We start from the raw sequence: 15,042 nt of genomic DNA, 5'->3' as shown, positions 1-15,042 counted from the left end.
GTTGGCCATCAACTAACTAAATGTTTAGTTTGTACAACTCTGCTTATACGTCAAAACTTCGTTTAACAATTCATCGCTCGTTCACACATATCGCTTCTTAACTGAAAATGGATGTTGAAGTTCACACTTCACAGACGGCATTAATACCTATAACATCACCAAGCTCTAGATTACCCGGATCAGCCATTTGCTGCGAACATTATCATGTAACCACAGCCTTTAATTATTCAAGTATCGGGAATGATCTATTTAACTGCTGGGTGCATACGCCCAAATCTGGTGGTTGTATATTTTATCGATATGGTGTATTCTAGAAACTGCACAGTTCACACTGTACATCAAGCAATATCATCTGCATATACTCCTGGATAGGTTACTAAAAGTTTAAAGTATTAATAATAAGGGTAGACACTACACTCAACTGAGTGACAACACATTTGAGCGACAGCAGTGCATTTGAGTAACAAATGACAATGGTTAGTGCTAGGCGCAATTGATGTAAATAGATTTTAGAACGTGCCGATGTGTGGGTAAAAACTGTATTTATGTCACTCGAATGATTTGACTCTCTAACGAATAAAACGTCACTTTTCAATGTGTAACTTAAATCAGCTGTCACTCAGTCTATAAGCAATTAAAGACCCTATTATAGGATACGTTGCGTAAATAAATCTCATATGCGGTGTCGTGCAAGTTGTGTTAATAACCGCGTAATTTAACGTGGTATCTGGATGAACCAGATATACGAACTTGTTTCGAGATCAAGATACCGTAATGGTGAAGCGTCCGTGGATTCAATCCCAGGCCGGGTCAGACCAAAGACCTGATTAGTAACACTCGTTTCCATGACTTACCCGCTTGGCACTCGGCATTACCGGGATAGCATGGATGGGTGGTGCTAGACCTACAACGCCTTACAAAACTATATCTGCACCTTTCTTGTCCAGCGGTGTATATGCCGCAGAAACATCTAGGCCAACAATACATTACGTCCCACGTCCTAGTTCCTTTTCATTGCATTTTATCATATCGGTATGTATATTGTATATGTAGTCAAGTACCAGCATAGAATGGACATCAGAGGAACTTTGTTTTGATAAACCAGCCTTGAAGTTACGGAGGCGGTCGTTGAAAATGTAACAACTGTACAAATATGCCATTGTGTCTATAAACTTGAAGTACGTGATTGTGACGTAGAAATACACATGTCTAACGTCATATGCCCAATGTCAAATGGCAATCGGAATATAAGTGACAATAATTCTAGTAACAAGACAAGCTATTTTATAGTTTGATTGATGATCAATCACTGAGTGATGAAAGGTAATATTTAACGGAACACCCGTACAAGAGCTATACGACGTTTTGGCACAGTTTCAACATATTGTAATCAAAACTTACTTTACGCCCTTTCATATGTATGATTGTATATAGGCCTAGCTCAGACTGATGGTTGAATTGAAACCAAGCTCTCCCGAAAATAAACATCTGCTTCATGTATTTTCGCTATAGTTGGTTACAGCGGGTCACAAAGTAAAGTATTGTATTTGAAAATGCATCACAGCAATTGGTCCTTTGTCGGTTGCCGCTAATTAATAAGTTTACAATAGTTATGAGTTTGCTGACTTTTTGTAATGGATTTTGTACTGCTTCGTTCTAGAACTGTGAAGACGCCATACTCCTTGCTTACATGAGTCGAAAATACGAGACGGAAATCAGCCATTCCAAAACCAATGGTACACAATATCCATGCCTATGTTTGATATTTCCCTGCATCTGTTCCCGTCGCTATATAATATATATATATATATCTATTCCCGCCACCATCTTCATAAATGGTCTGTGGTCAGTGGTGCTGTAATATGCGGCCGTCACAGAAAATATAAACTCGGTACATAACGCTAAAGTTTCCGCTCGGTCTGAATCAAAATATGTTTTTGACTAACGATCTACAAATATTGCAAATAAAGGAACCCCGTACATTTTGTCTCATGACGTGACGCAGAGGTCAGTATAGCGCGACCTGTCCACAGTTAATTTCAATTGCGACAATTCGAAAAAGGCGTAGTCCTCTGATCTCATTTCAGAGTTAATACATATTCATACATCGAATGCACAAATTAAAAGCAACCTTTCATTTAATTTATGGCAATGGCTTGATCTCAATATTTCTTATGATCAGTGTTCCCGTAGGATTCTCAATTCAAACGAACCTTCCTGTTTGTTCAATAAGGTATTTGACTTTCGAATGCCACTGGTTAAAATGTGAGGACAGACGTAACCCAACAAAAACTATTCCGTGCTCCAGACCAAGGATTCATCTGTCAATACTTGCCATACAATATGTACACTGTATAGCCTACCAATGGTGTAGCAACTATAGGGATGTAAGGGTCTCAACTACCAGAATACGCCATTTCTCAAGTACAGTGTGAATATAACTTGTGTATATGATGCTGAATTTGTTCTTGCTCTTAGTATCTGCTATACTCCTGCTGTAGAACTGAATTTTATCTGATAACCGACAACCGCTTCCCGCTGGAATTTTGTCTCATATTCAAGAAATTCTGATGTCATTACGCATTGCATATTACATTTAACATTATATATCCTTAATACCATGAAAAAATCTTCGTTTCTATATATAAAGCTAAAACCGCCCCAAAATGATGATTACACCATAAGGTGTGCATTGTGTATACATATTTTCGTACCAGTCTGGTGGGCTTAGCGCCATCAGATAAAACCCTGAACAATTTCCAGATTGCATTGGAAATTGGACGCTGTTGAAATACGCGATTCAGTGCGGATTCATCATGATGAAAGACGATTTTACGCTCAATTAGTGATGGTAACGCAGCGACTTCCTTCAGCAATATTTGGACATATTCTTTATTGCAAGTTTCAAAGTTTTGCGCCAGTTACGGTCGTTATGGCATCAGACGTATTATACCGCCCACTGCCTCGGAGTTTACTGAGCGTGAAAGTTCAAAATGCGCCTAGCGGGACCTTTGTTTAATCTGGCTTACCATTAAGATATAAAAGTTGAAAACCACTTGACTGAAATCACAGGTCAAGTTGAATAAATAGGTTACGCCGACGCGTTGAGTGACGATTCTTCTTTGTCAATATCGCCATGGGATGGCTCATTATACCTTAGACCAGGGGGATTTGCGTACGCCTTCATGACATATGAGGTCGCTATTCGTGAAGACGCTGCAACAGTGCGAAGATTTTCATCAGTGCGCCGTTTACAGTTTACAGTACCAGCGTAATCGTCATGCCGCGATGGCGATTCCCAATCAAGATTGCTAACATATCCCACCCACGCAGGTTGACCGAATCACGACCAACTCCACTCTCAATAAATCCACCACGTATTGATCGCAGATGTTATCGCTCGATAGCGTCGAAGCTCTGCAACATTTCAAAAACAGCATGGCTGTATTGGATATATATCCACATTATGAATAGCAGTTAACACGACATAAAAGTATATAGTTTATAGTATACGATTGTAAACCTAAGGGAAGTCACGGGTTCGTCGTGCAGTGCATAAAAATGCGATTACATTGAAATGACTGTGTATCTCAGTGGGATGATGACGAAAATGGAAATATTGTGGCATACGCTAACATATTTTCTAGTCTTTGTTGAGTTGTAGACCGAGGTCAGCTTATATTCACGTAGAAGTATTGCTTATCCTGTATAATATTACGAACGTAAGTATTACCTATATCTCACCTTTGGTTCAATTGGCTGGATTCAACGAAAATGAATTAATGTAATTATGTTGTATGAACTTGAACGAATACCCTTACAATTCCCATTTATTGATTGAATGAACAGGTTTTCTAGGAGTTGGCTGTGTAATAAATGAAAAATGATTTTTGTGGGCTCCATATTTGTTTTATGCTGTTTGTACCAATTTGAATATAGAACTGTGGTTAGCCGATGGAAATGATGTTGCTGAGTTCATTGAATTCGCTCTAAAAGGACATCTGAAAACTTAACAGTAGAATATAATGAGTTTACAACGGGGCGTGTTTGGAAACACTCTGCTGAAGAAATGCTATGGTATTTCAAAACAAATATGTTTTCAAAATCTCACACAAATATCTTCCCAATCTGTGCTACCCAATTTGAGCCTGCATGTGTTGAAAAAGGCACTACTGGCAGTCGCTTGCCAACCTCGTGTTTTGACCAGTGGGTTGACTTGATTGTGACCGTGGCCAAATGTCAAATGTCGTGAGCTCGAAAAATTCGCAATGAAAGTGTAATATTTTTGACGGTTCGTTTGTATTTTACAAATACTTTTCATATTGTCGTATTTGCTCTAGGGATGAGCGCGTTACCCGTCTACACTTTGAAGTGCGGTAAATTTATGTCTTTTATTGAGAATCATTGGTTTATTAGCAATTCTATCAGTTCAATACACCACAAAAATGCGATACAATGAAAAGACAGGAAGATGTCGAAGCGACTAGGAGTAGTCTATGGAATCTGACACCCACCTTGGCCTAGGCGATGTAAAGAGGAGGCATGCACACTGAATGAAAGTAAAGAAGATAGTATAGAAAAAGAAAGCGACAAGGAATAGGGCGGCATGTCATGGAAAGCGAGATCGATAGGTCAGTCGCGGTCCGGTAATCTTGAGGATGGACTGTATTTATTTAGTAGCCTAGTAATTGCTTGTATTTCGACTTGAATGTGGACACTGGACATGCTTGTCGACTGTCGGATGGCCGGCGGGATACTGTTGAATGCTATTGTCTCATGAGTAGGATATAATGCATGATTCCTACTCCGATTATTTATATTTCTATTACATTGATTGGTCTTATGTCTATGATTATGAATTAATATATTTGCTCAAATATTACGTGTAATGCGTGTGAACTTATAAAGATTTTACGCGCTTGATTACAACATGTAGCAACCTTGCTCTATACTGCCCCCGTGGTAGTTGCAGCAGCGACACCTTGTGCTGCATTCACCTCTTTCATCACTATACGTTGAGGACTGGAGTGTATTCTCTCACTCATCCACATGTAGCCTATGCTTTACTAAAGTTTCTTTGGCAGTTGTTTTATTGTGTATGGTGGATCCTGGACTGCATAATAAGGTCTTTTACACATAAAACATATAAGACAAGCTGTTCTGCTACTATCTTACCGATACTGCGGGAATTCGATCATTTAGACAAGTGTTCATCTGAAAATGGTAAACAGAGCAATGAAGCAAGTACTTTATAGTCCCCCAAATCTCCGATACGCAATACTGTTATGTCGTATAAAATGTGAACCCGCAAAGGGTGACTATAGAATTTACTCACAATACAGCTGGGGTTCTTATAACCTTGGTGCTCACACCCCCGAGGGGTACAAGAAGTGGCCATGGGAGTAGGGGTTAAACCCGCTCAGAGGCCAAACGCCAGACGCCAAACGCCGAGCGGCGGCCGAATGTCTATACGGCGTTTGGCGTCTGGTTTTCCGAGACGCCAAGTAGCTATACGGCGTTTGGCGTCTGATATGGTGAGACGCCGAGTAGCTATACGGCGTTTGGCGTCTGTTAGGTTGAGACGCCGAGTAGCTACACGGCGTTTGGCGTCTGCTATGTTCAGACGCCGAGTAGCTATACGGCGTTCGGCGTCTGGTATGTTGAGACGCCGAGTAGCTATACGGCGTTTGGTGTCTCGGTAAACTGAGCAGAGGCTAAATCCTTTCATGGCGCGACTATTGAGTTCTCACAACTATATGATACCGAAGATTGCATATTGTTACATTTTTTTTTCATAATAAGCGTCGGCAGAATCCCAAATGATTGTATGTTCAGATTCAAAAAAGACCTACTTGATCACCTGTCATTATACTACTAACTCGACTCACAATTTTTTTGCTGACCTGAGTTATTTTCTTAAAAATCGATTTACTCATTCTATGGCTTATTCAAGAATAGTATATCAGGACTGATAAATGAAAAATAGGCCCTAAACCTGCCTTTTATCTGTTACAATAAACATGTTCAGAGCAGGAAAAAATGAACATATGAATTATCCGAGGCCTTCGATATCACCCCCAAGAGTTCCACAGAAGTGACCTAAAGCTGAACTGGATGGGGGAACATTAAACACCATGACTTGGACTCAACCCAGTGCTCTCGGAATTGACTCGGTGGTGAATTGAAAATGACTCGAGTCAAATTGACTTGGTTGCAACCCTGTCACCACCCCATATCAGTGTTGGGATGACTCGAGTCATGACTTGACTCAAGTCACCTTTTTCTTATGACTTGACTTGACTCGACTCAAGTCACTGTGCTAAAATGACTTGACTCGAGTGAGTCAAAATGTGCAATGACTCGTGACTCGAAGGTAGTGACTTGAACCCAACCCTTTATTTGTACACTCGCAAAGAATTTCAGACCCAAGTCTGTAGATACAGTATGTAATGAAACCACAGTATGTAATGAGACCACAATAAGAAATATGCAACGAATACCACAGTAAAAATTATCAAGAAACAAGCAACAAAACTACAGTAAAAGTCACAAAGGAATAAGCAGTGGAGCCACAGTAGAAGTCACAGAGAAATAAGCAATGGAACCACAGCAAACATCATTGAGAAATCAGCAGTGGAACCACAGTAAAAGTGACCGAGATATAAGCAATGAAACCACAGTAAAAATCATTATGAAACAAGCAACGAAACCACAGTAAAAGTCATTAGTAAATACGCAATGAAACCACAGTAAAATGTCCCCAATAAATATATATACATCAGAATTTACATCTGGGTACATAGCATGCAATAAAAATCAGGTATCTGCTGTCCAGGGCAACAGTGCTCGTGCGTCCATCGACCACAGCCGTCACACGCATCCTGGAAACAAGTTAGAATCAATATACCTGACAAATGTAATCTCGTAATTGCATAGGAAAGATGTGGTACCGATGGATCAGGGTTGTAATGACTCGAGTCACGATATTTTGATGACTCGACTTGACTCGAGCCATTTTCTCAAAATACGGAAATGACTCGACTAGAGTCAATCTGTGTATTGACTCGACTTGGACTCAAGTCATATGACTCGAGACTCAGATGGCAAAGACCGACATTTCATTGTAATTTCGAAGAATAGTAAAGTAACCACCTTATTGGGATTTTGTCTATTAGTACTGGTACTTGAAAATGCGACCAGAAACGGCTAAATGTGAGGAAAATTAGTATAATATAAATGCGAACCATTCGATATCACCAAATAGAGTTATAAAAGTGGGTTTAACATGAACTTAACTGGAAAGTGAGCAGTCAACACAATGACTTGGACTCGGACTCGAGTCATATCACCATGACTCGGACAGTCGGACTCGAACCTCTGCTCGATGACTTGGACTCGGACTTGACTCGGTGGTGAATTGAAAATGACTCAACTTGACTCGAGTCAAAACTATAACAGTGAGATTGACTTATGACTCGCAGCCTTGTGACTTGGTTACAACCCTGCGATGGATCAAAAATTGCAAAATGATCTCTAGCCCTCAAATCTTCAGCCGAGAATATATCTTTTGCTGGCTCAACACTTTGATCCCAGCTCTACGTATCTTGGACATTTACATGAATATCCGTTTTTTCAAAAAATATTCAGGAACGTTCAAAATTTGTTGCTCGAACGCATCATTGGTCCCCACTCGGTTGGTCCAAAGGCACACGAGTGACACAACCATGGGACCTGGGACCACCTTCAAGAATAAAATAGATTATTTGATTATATCAACTCAAATGTTGGAGTAAAATCACGTTTCGATTTACGCCCAAAACAACAAAATTATTGGCACATATTACCCGTAAATCGACATTTTGACTTTCAATTACCTCGTTATAGCAATAAAGCACCACAGGAAACTATGATTTGCAGCCTCTATATGTGTAAGCATGTTTCTGTTGTTAAGTGATTAGTTGATTCAAACATTTTGCTTGATTTGGTTATGATACCATAGGCCGCCCACCCTATAAATATTGTAATTGAATTGAAAATAGTCAACTCGAGGATGGTATTGAACTAAAAAAGATGTGGTATTACATACCCTGATACAAGCCCTACACTTCACATTAAAAATAATGGCTGGTTTGTTAGTGTGAAAGATTCTGCCAGCATGCATTTGTAGACAAATTCGCGTACTGTAATCATAGGATTATCTCAGATAATTTTTCAAGTATTTTCGGTCCCACTGTCTCATCGGTACCACATCTCCCCTACCCATTTCATGATTTTTTTATTGGGTTTGGACCACTGCATTCAATGCAATAATCTCCCAATTCTTATTCATCTGCATGCAAAACATACTACGTATTTAAAATGGTTTTAATCCAACATTGACTAACATACCCGTCGCATCAAGCAAGATTTGACCAAACTGCTGGCGGTAGCTTTCGCAAGCTCGTCGAGAATGATCAAAATCCAGGTTTGCGTCGGGTAGAGTTCGGCAGCCTATTACGTGAAAGTAGATTGCAAATCAATTTTCTTAAATCTCAATACGTGAACGCATCACAAACCTTCAAAGCAAGTACTCCACAATTTCATCCATCTTTTTGAACATCAATCCTGGTCTTTAACCTTGAACTTCTCACAACCGAAGATCATTTGGAGTATACTTGTGTTGTGTAGAATTTTGCGGAGTAATATGGAAACGAAATTTTTGGTGAGTCTTGAATATGATCTCAGTGACGTGAACTGTTGATTTACCACAGCATACGTGAAGTGGAGATACAAAGGATTTTGCAGCTGTTTCAGTCTAGTCCAGAATCAATCGCTAACTATAGGCCTACTAGAAAACAATAAAATATCTTGTTACTACACGTCACATACTGTTATCTTCTTGCGGTGGTTAAGTTCCCAGCAACAAATCATGCAGTATCTGTAGTAACGTGACTGACGATCTGTCTAATACGAAACGTGTATGTTCTCAAGCAGCCAGATCTTCAGTGTCGACCCAGCACCGAAGCACACGCGATGTACGGTACAGTCAGTGTACAGGTACACACGAAACAACCATCAAATCACTTGCCCACTGGCCAATGATATGACATGCTTTGCTTAGATTTAGCTGCAGAAAACTCCTGTTCAAGCGTGAACCTTCAAATAAAACCCTATTCTCAACATACCAGATGCCGAACGCCGTATAGCTACTCGGCGTCTGAACATAACAGACGCCAAACGCCGTATAGCTACTCGGCGTCTCAGAAAACCAGACGCCAAACGCCGTATAGACATTCGGCCGCCGCGCGGCGTTTGGCGTCTGGCGTTTGGCCTCTGAGCGGGTTCAACCCCTGTTGGGCCATGGGGTGGGAGATGCTTAATCATTAAGATTTGTTAGGTTCTATATAATATACGAAATCCCAATTCATATATGCTATATTGCTTTGGAAATTTGCAAGAGCAATAAGTGTCTTTGATCTGCAGCTAAATTTTATTATGTCAATTTCATGCATACCAAAAACGTTACTACAGCGGCTCCTGCTTAGGCCATACTATGGCCAAATCACGACACTTGCCTCTCATCCGAGTCCGGTCAAGATCCTTTCCGGCTTGAGATCAATGCTCCACACTACTAAGCTTTTTCGAATGGTTAGAAGTTTGAAACATGCCCAGATAGCGAACATAGAATTATGACTATTTTCTGTATCGTTTCATGCGCACTACCGAGAAAGATAGGAGCCCAAACAACGCATGCGACCTGCATAGAATGCATGTTCTCAAAGGCAAAATTGATACCACGAAAATCGGTTGAACAGTTCCACTACCCAATAGTAGCTGAAGAGAACGTAGCTATTAGGTGCCTTTCCCGACTACTTATCTATGCAAGTCATGATTTTTCTGCGTGCTATATAGAAAACAATGATCACACTGGCCAACAAAAAGAAACTTTGTTTAGTGCCAATGATATTTTAATGGTTTCCAGTTATGTTTGGGCTGCTGACGAGTCCGAACATGACCTGCGTTTCTTTGAATTGGCTCTAGTTTTTGAGATTTTTTTATTTATTTAATTATTATTTATTTTATTTAATCGTCGTAAGCAGAATACTTGGAGTTATGCAGAGTTGGAATCTGCTCGGCGATCTGTGCCTCACTGTGAAGAAGTATACTCGACTCAGGGACAAAAACTTCCTTGGAACCGGAGCTTGAACAACATTCTACCTTACAAGAAAAAATAATTACTTCCGTATTTTAGCCAACAAGATGAACTTTTTTACTTTTTTACTTTTTTCCATAATAAATTAAAATTTTTAATTGGGTCTGCGGAGGCCTTTACTGGTTGGAATCGAGTGAAATTTGGTGAGCAAGGTTTTCTACTGCAACCTGACGATTTAAGAGGGGACCGGCTTGAATCGGGAAAAAAAAGTTATTTTTGAACAGCCCTACTGCACAGGCATCGAAGGGCTTCTGCTGAAAACGGGAGTGCCACAATATAGACCTCAAGAGTGGCGCTTATTCATAGACAGTTTGAAAAAGAGTTTGAATGCAGATATGCATCCCTCCCAATTGGGCACCCAACAAAACTAAAAACAAAACATTAAGGGGGCACTCCTAGTTAGAAATAAAAATTTTGTGAAATTTCTTTTATTATCGATCTAGAACGGAAATTTCACGCTGATTCCGAATATGTAACTACTTTTTTGATAGTCCAACTCCTTCTTGATCAAATCTACCTTATTTTGGTGGGCATTTTGAATAAAAAAAAAAAAATTACAGTCAAATTTCGAATATAGCCGTGTATATTCACTTTTATTGGAGGAAATAGCGCCATCTGGTGATTTCTATACCATACAGAGCTTGAAATAAGTATTATAGCCACTACTAGCCAGTCTGCTGCTTCCATAAACCTGGCTGCTTGACTAATTCAGTTATTCAGTACCGAAAACAGGTGGTATGAAGGCTGTGTTTTTAATTTATTTTTCTATTCGTTGACCGATCACTGACAATATTAGGTAGTATTTACTGTTTGTGGATAACTATGTTGGATTGCTTTTCATTTCTATAGCTTTCAATATGCCTAGAAAGAGTCGAATGAGGAAATTTAGCCGTAGCCAAAAACATTTTGTGCACACTTCGCAGTAGGCAAATACATCCAAATGATCCAGCACTGGGCCGAAAGAAAAAGCAAGCAAAGCAGCTACCAGAGTATTTTTTGCCACACATTCTGCCACTCTGGCTCTGTAAGAGGTTGTCAGATGAATCTTTATCGAGGAGATACATTAGTGGACTCGCCCATAATGAAAATGAGCCATTGAACATGACCCTATGGCAAAGGTATCTGAAAGAAGGATACTTTGGAACTGCAGCAGTCAAACGGGCCGTGGCGCTGTGTGTTCTCAACTTGAATGTTGGATGTAGTGGTTTTTTGAGGGCAACTCTAAACGGCGGACCGCGGAACAGCGGAACATGTAATACTAAACGGCGGACCAAGCGGAACTGCGGACCGAGCGGACCAGAACAAAATAGCTCAATACTAAACGGCGGAACAAGCGGACCGCGGAACTAGCGGAACTTGCAATACTAAACGGCGGACCGAGCGGAACTGCGGACCAAGAGGACCATAACAAAATAGCTCAATACTAAACGGCGGAACGAGCAGACCGCGGAACTAGCGGAACTTGCAATACTAAACGGCGGACCGAGCGGACTACTACAAAGACCACAATCTAAACAGCGGACCACGGATCAGGCGCAACTCGCAAATGCCGCAATACTCCTAATTTCTCAAAGGGTGCCTTTCTAGGGAATTTTAGATATCCCTGGCCATTCATTTTGAGCAATAAGGAGCATACCGAACATAAGGACATCTTGTCTAGGGTAACTATGGCGTGTCTTCAAGTGTGGCAACATAGTACCAACACACCCCAAACTTGATGTCCAGGTTGCAATGCAGTACGAACACACCTCAAACATACCCCAGACATGATGTCCTGGTTGCAATACAGCACTCTACTAACACTACACAGACGTGGTAGGCCTATATATCAGGGGTGGCTATGCCATTCACGGCCGCATTTCGACTACTCATGTAGCCTGCGAGTGGTCCTGGTAATGTTATGCGCCCGTTCATAGTCACGTGGAGCACGAAATATTTTTCAGATTCACTGATGAATTTCATTATTAATATTAGTAGTTTTACATATTACTATCAAACATTTATCCTTTCTCGGTCCATGTGATCAGATTCACAGGTAGAGTTGATGGAGGGGTGTTTTCGAAAATTTAGGGAAAGTTATAAATGATGTTGATGATGTATTTTCGGCTGGGCCAATTGTTATTAGTCAATTTTTTGCATTCTGATATTTCTTGACCTCCCATCAGGATTATCGGAATAGGGAGGAGCACACGATTCCGAGTTGGTATTTCTATATGAGGCTCACTTTTCCCCTGCTGTTCGCATTTGTTATTGGTCACTTTTTTGCATGCTGTTATTTCTTGACTGTTGGTATAGTGAGGATCTCACGATTCCGAGTTGGTATTTCTATATGAGGCGCATCAATCATTTTACTCTGCTGCTCGCATCTGTGAGGTGGAGTTCTGATTGCAAAGAGCGCTACTATATTAAAATCGAAAATCGAAGTCACATGAATCGCGCGCAGCGCGAAGAAAATTTCAAGATTTATTAAAATATCTCAAGAAATCGGTAGTCAATTCGTAAATCCAAATTGCATGTCGACGGTCGCCTACACATACTAATTGAATTAATTACGTGTCCACGGCCGCACAAATTTCCTTTTACGGATGCAGGTTGGCAACCCCTGGTATATATCGACTATCTCTGATCGAGGGGAAATTTCTATGTTTCTGCTTGAGTAGTAATTACAATGAAAAGTAACTAGCTAACTCTGATGCTCTCTTTTCGATAGATGTTTCCATCACGTCGGTGATGGTGTTCTTAGTCTATATCTAGCTAAATAAGGAAAGTACTTTTTTTTATTTTGGAACATGCCAGTAGGTTTTCATCTGCTCACTCTTCTACTGGTTACGTTTCTGGACTATATCCAAATTAACCGATTAATTTAAAGTTAAAATACGAACTGTTTACTTTCTGCCATCTAGAAAGTAGATTTTTGCTCGAACACGATACTTTGGTAAGGTAAAACCTAATTATAACAACTTCCTATACAAATACCAGACGGATTTCTCAATTAAAACGACGGGTCAGACGACAGATTACACAAACGCATATCGTGGACTGACTGAACAATGTCATAGCAGACTAAGATGAATATGCTTAATATAATATCATTGGGTTATATTTTTCATCTGAACAAGTTACACACAATGTACAATGCGATAAGACACAATGCGATGTCATGAACAGATAGGAGGATGTCGAACGACACGCATCAGTAGCGATCCTTTACTCTAACATCCACCTCGCTCGGCCTAGAGTGCTCGGTGTCACAGTTCTTTTCGGTGTTGATATTTTTTATGCCGCGGTCACTTGTACTAGTTCTCCCCATTCCTTGTGAGTGCTTTCTTTCGTCGGGTCTTTTTCTAGGCTCTTTTTTGTCGCCGTAAGAACGTCAACGGCGGGCGAAGAGGAGCCTAGATAAACCTCCGACGGGAATCGAACCAGATCCTTCAGATTGGTGGGCGCTTATCGTTACCACTACGCTATCTCTCCCACTTGTCTCAAAGTTTAAGCCATGCGAACTGAACGTAAAATGAAACTGCGAACGGCTCATTAAATCAGTGCTTGAAAATATGTCAGATTATGGGTGTCACCTGGCTAGTGGCTATACTACGCTGGTTAACTTCTTCTATGGTTCTCACAGTCTTAGTTGAAAATGACTTAATTTTCCCACGGGCACATCAGATGAAGTACCTTTGCTCTGTGTATTCTGGTGTAAACTGATTACAACTGATCCCAGTCCATTCGACAACTTTCTATCTTTTCATTGTATCGCGGTGTTGTAGTCTTTTGAAATGATGAAATTGGTAATAGAAGTTCTATCATAGAACTGACACTGTGGTCCGGTGTCAACAGATTACAACAAAAGTTAATAAATGTTAGAAATACAAAGCACATAAAGTACGAAACGACATGGAATAAAGTAAAATTGTGTCGTAACTCATAACTAGACGTAGAAGAATTACATTACTTGACAAAATAAAATTACTTGACAAAATTTTCAACAAAATATAAGCTTCAACTAAGTCCAGGAAAAGATCACTTGAGAAAATTACGAGATGCGCCTGATCCGCGGTCCGTCGTTTACATTGAAAATGTTGTGATAGTCCGCCGGTCCGCAGTTCCGCTCCGTCCGCCGTTTAGTATTACATGTTCCGCTGTTCCGCGGTCCGCCGTTTAGTATTGAGCTATTTTGCTACGGTCCGCTCGGTCCGCAGTTCCGCTCGGTCCGCTGTTTAGTATCGCAAGTTCCGCTAGTTCCGCAGTCCGCTCGTTCCGCCGTTTAGAGTTGCCCGTTTTTTGATGTTTTTGATAGCCTAAAGCTTACCAGTTGATACTCCCACAAGAAGTACTGGTTTTAGTGGACAAAAAATGAAAAAAACTGCATCTCAACAGTCGTTCACTGTCAAAAGCGAAAAACTGAAAGAGTTCGAGAGTCCTTGGGCACATCCGACTAGGTACCTGGCGGGTATTACCGCTCAATTTCTGTTAGAAATGGTTCACTGTGTGATGCAAATCAACTAACGTGACCATTGATATCATGATCAGCGTTCATATCCTTGTTTATCGGAGTTATTGTGGTTGTAAATTTTTAAAGGGGCACTGCGCTCAAAAAATGATGTGGTCTCAAATTGAAGGGCAAAACGAAAAAAAAATTTTGGCCGCAGCCGTTTTCTTCAAAACGCCACCGTAATGGAGCTGCAATTTATTGAAATTTCCAGAAACGCACCCGGCTGCAGCTGTCGCGGCTCCGGGTAATTTCTTAACCCGTTACATGGCACGATGACTTCATTGTCGCACTTGCCCGACGCGATTAGGCAGTCACGCAGAGGACGAACTTTAGATAGTTGTCAGTCGATGTTATGAAG

The 15,042-nt window shown here is 40.6% G+C and overlaps 1 long non-coding RNA gene across 1 annotated transcript; it reads right to left on the bottom strand.

Annotated features, from left to right (window-relative positions):
• Nucleotides 1-6,432: 6,432 nt before the first annotated feature.
• On the bottom strand, nucleotides 6,433-9,309 carry LOC145458283 (uncharacterized). The gene is made up of 3 exons (XR_013921104.1): nucleotides 8,556-9,309; nucleotides 8,389-8,490; nucleotides 6,433-6,881 (listed from the first exon to the last, which is right to left on the bottom strand). It is a non-coding gene; the product is annotated as an uncharacterized LOC145458283 (long non-coding RNA).
• Between the last annotated feature and the right edge of the window lie 5,733 nt (nucleotides 9,310-15,042).

The sequence above is a fragment of the Botryllus schlosseri genome, chromosome 16 (assembly GCF_051294905.1).
Source record: "Botryllus schlosseri isolate E-star chromosome 16, Bs_hap1, whole genome shotgun sequence".
NCBI classification, from domain to species: Eukaryota; Metazoa; Chordata; class Ascidiacea; order Stolidobranchia; family Styelidae; genus Botryllus; species Botryllus schlosseri.
This window is presented reverse-complemented; position numbering and strand designations above follow the sequence as displayed.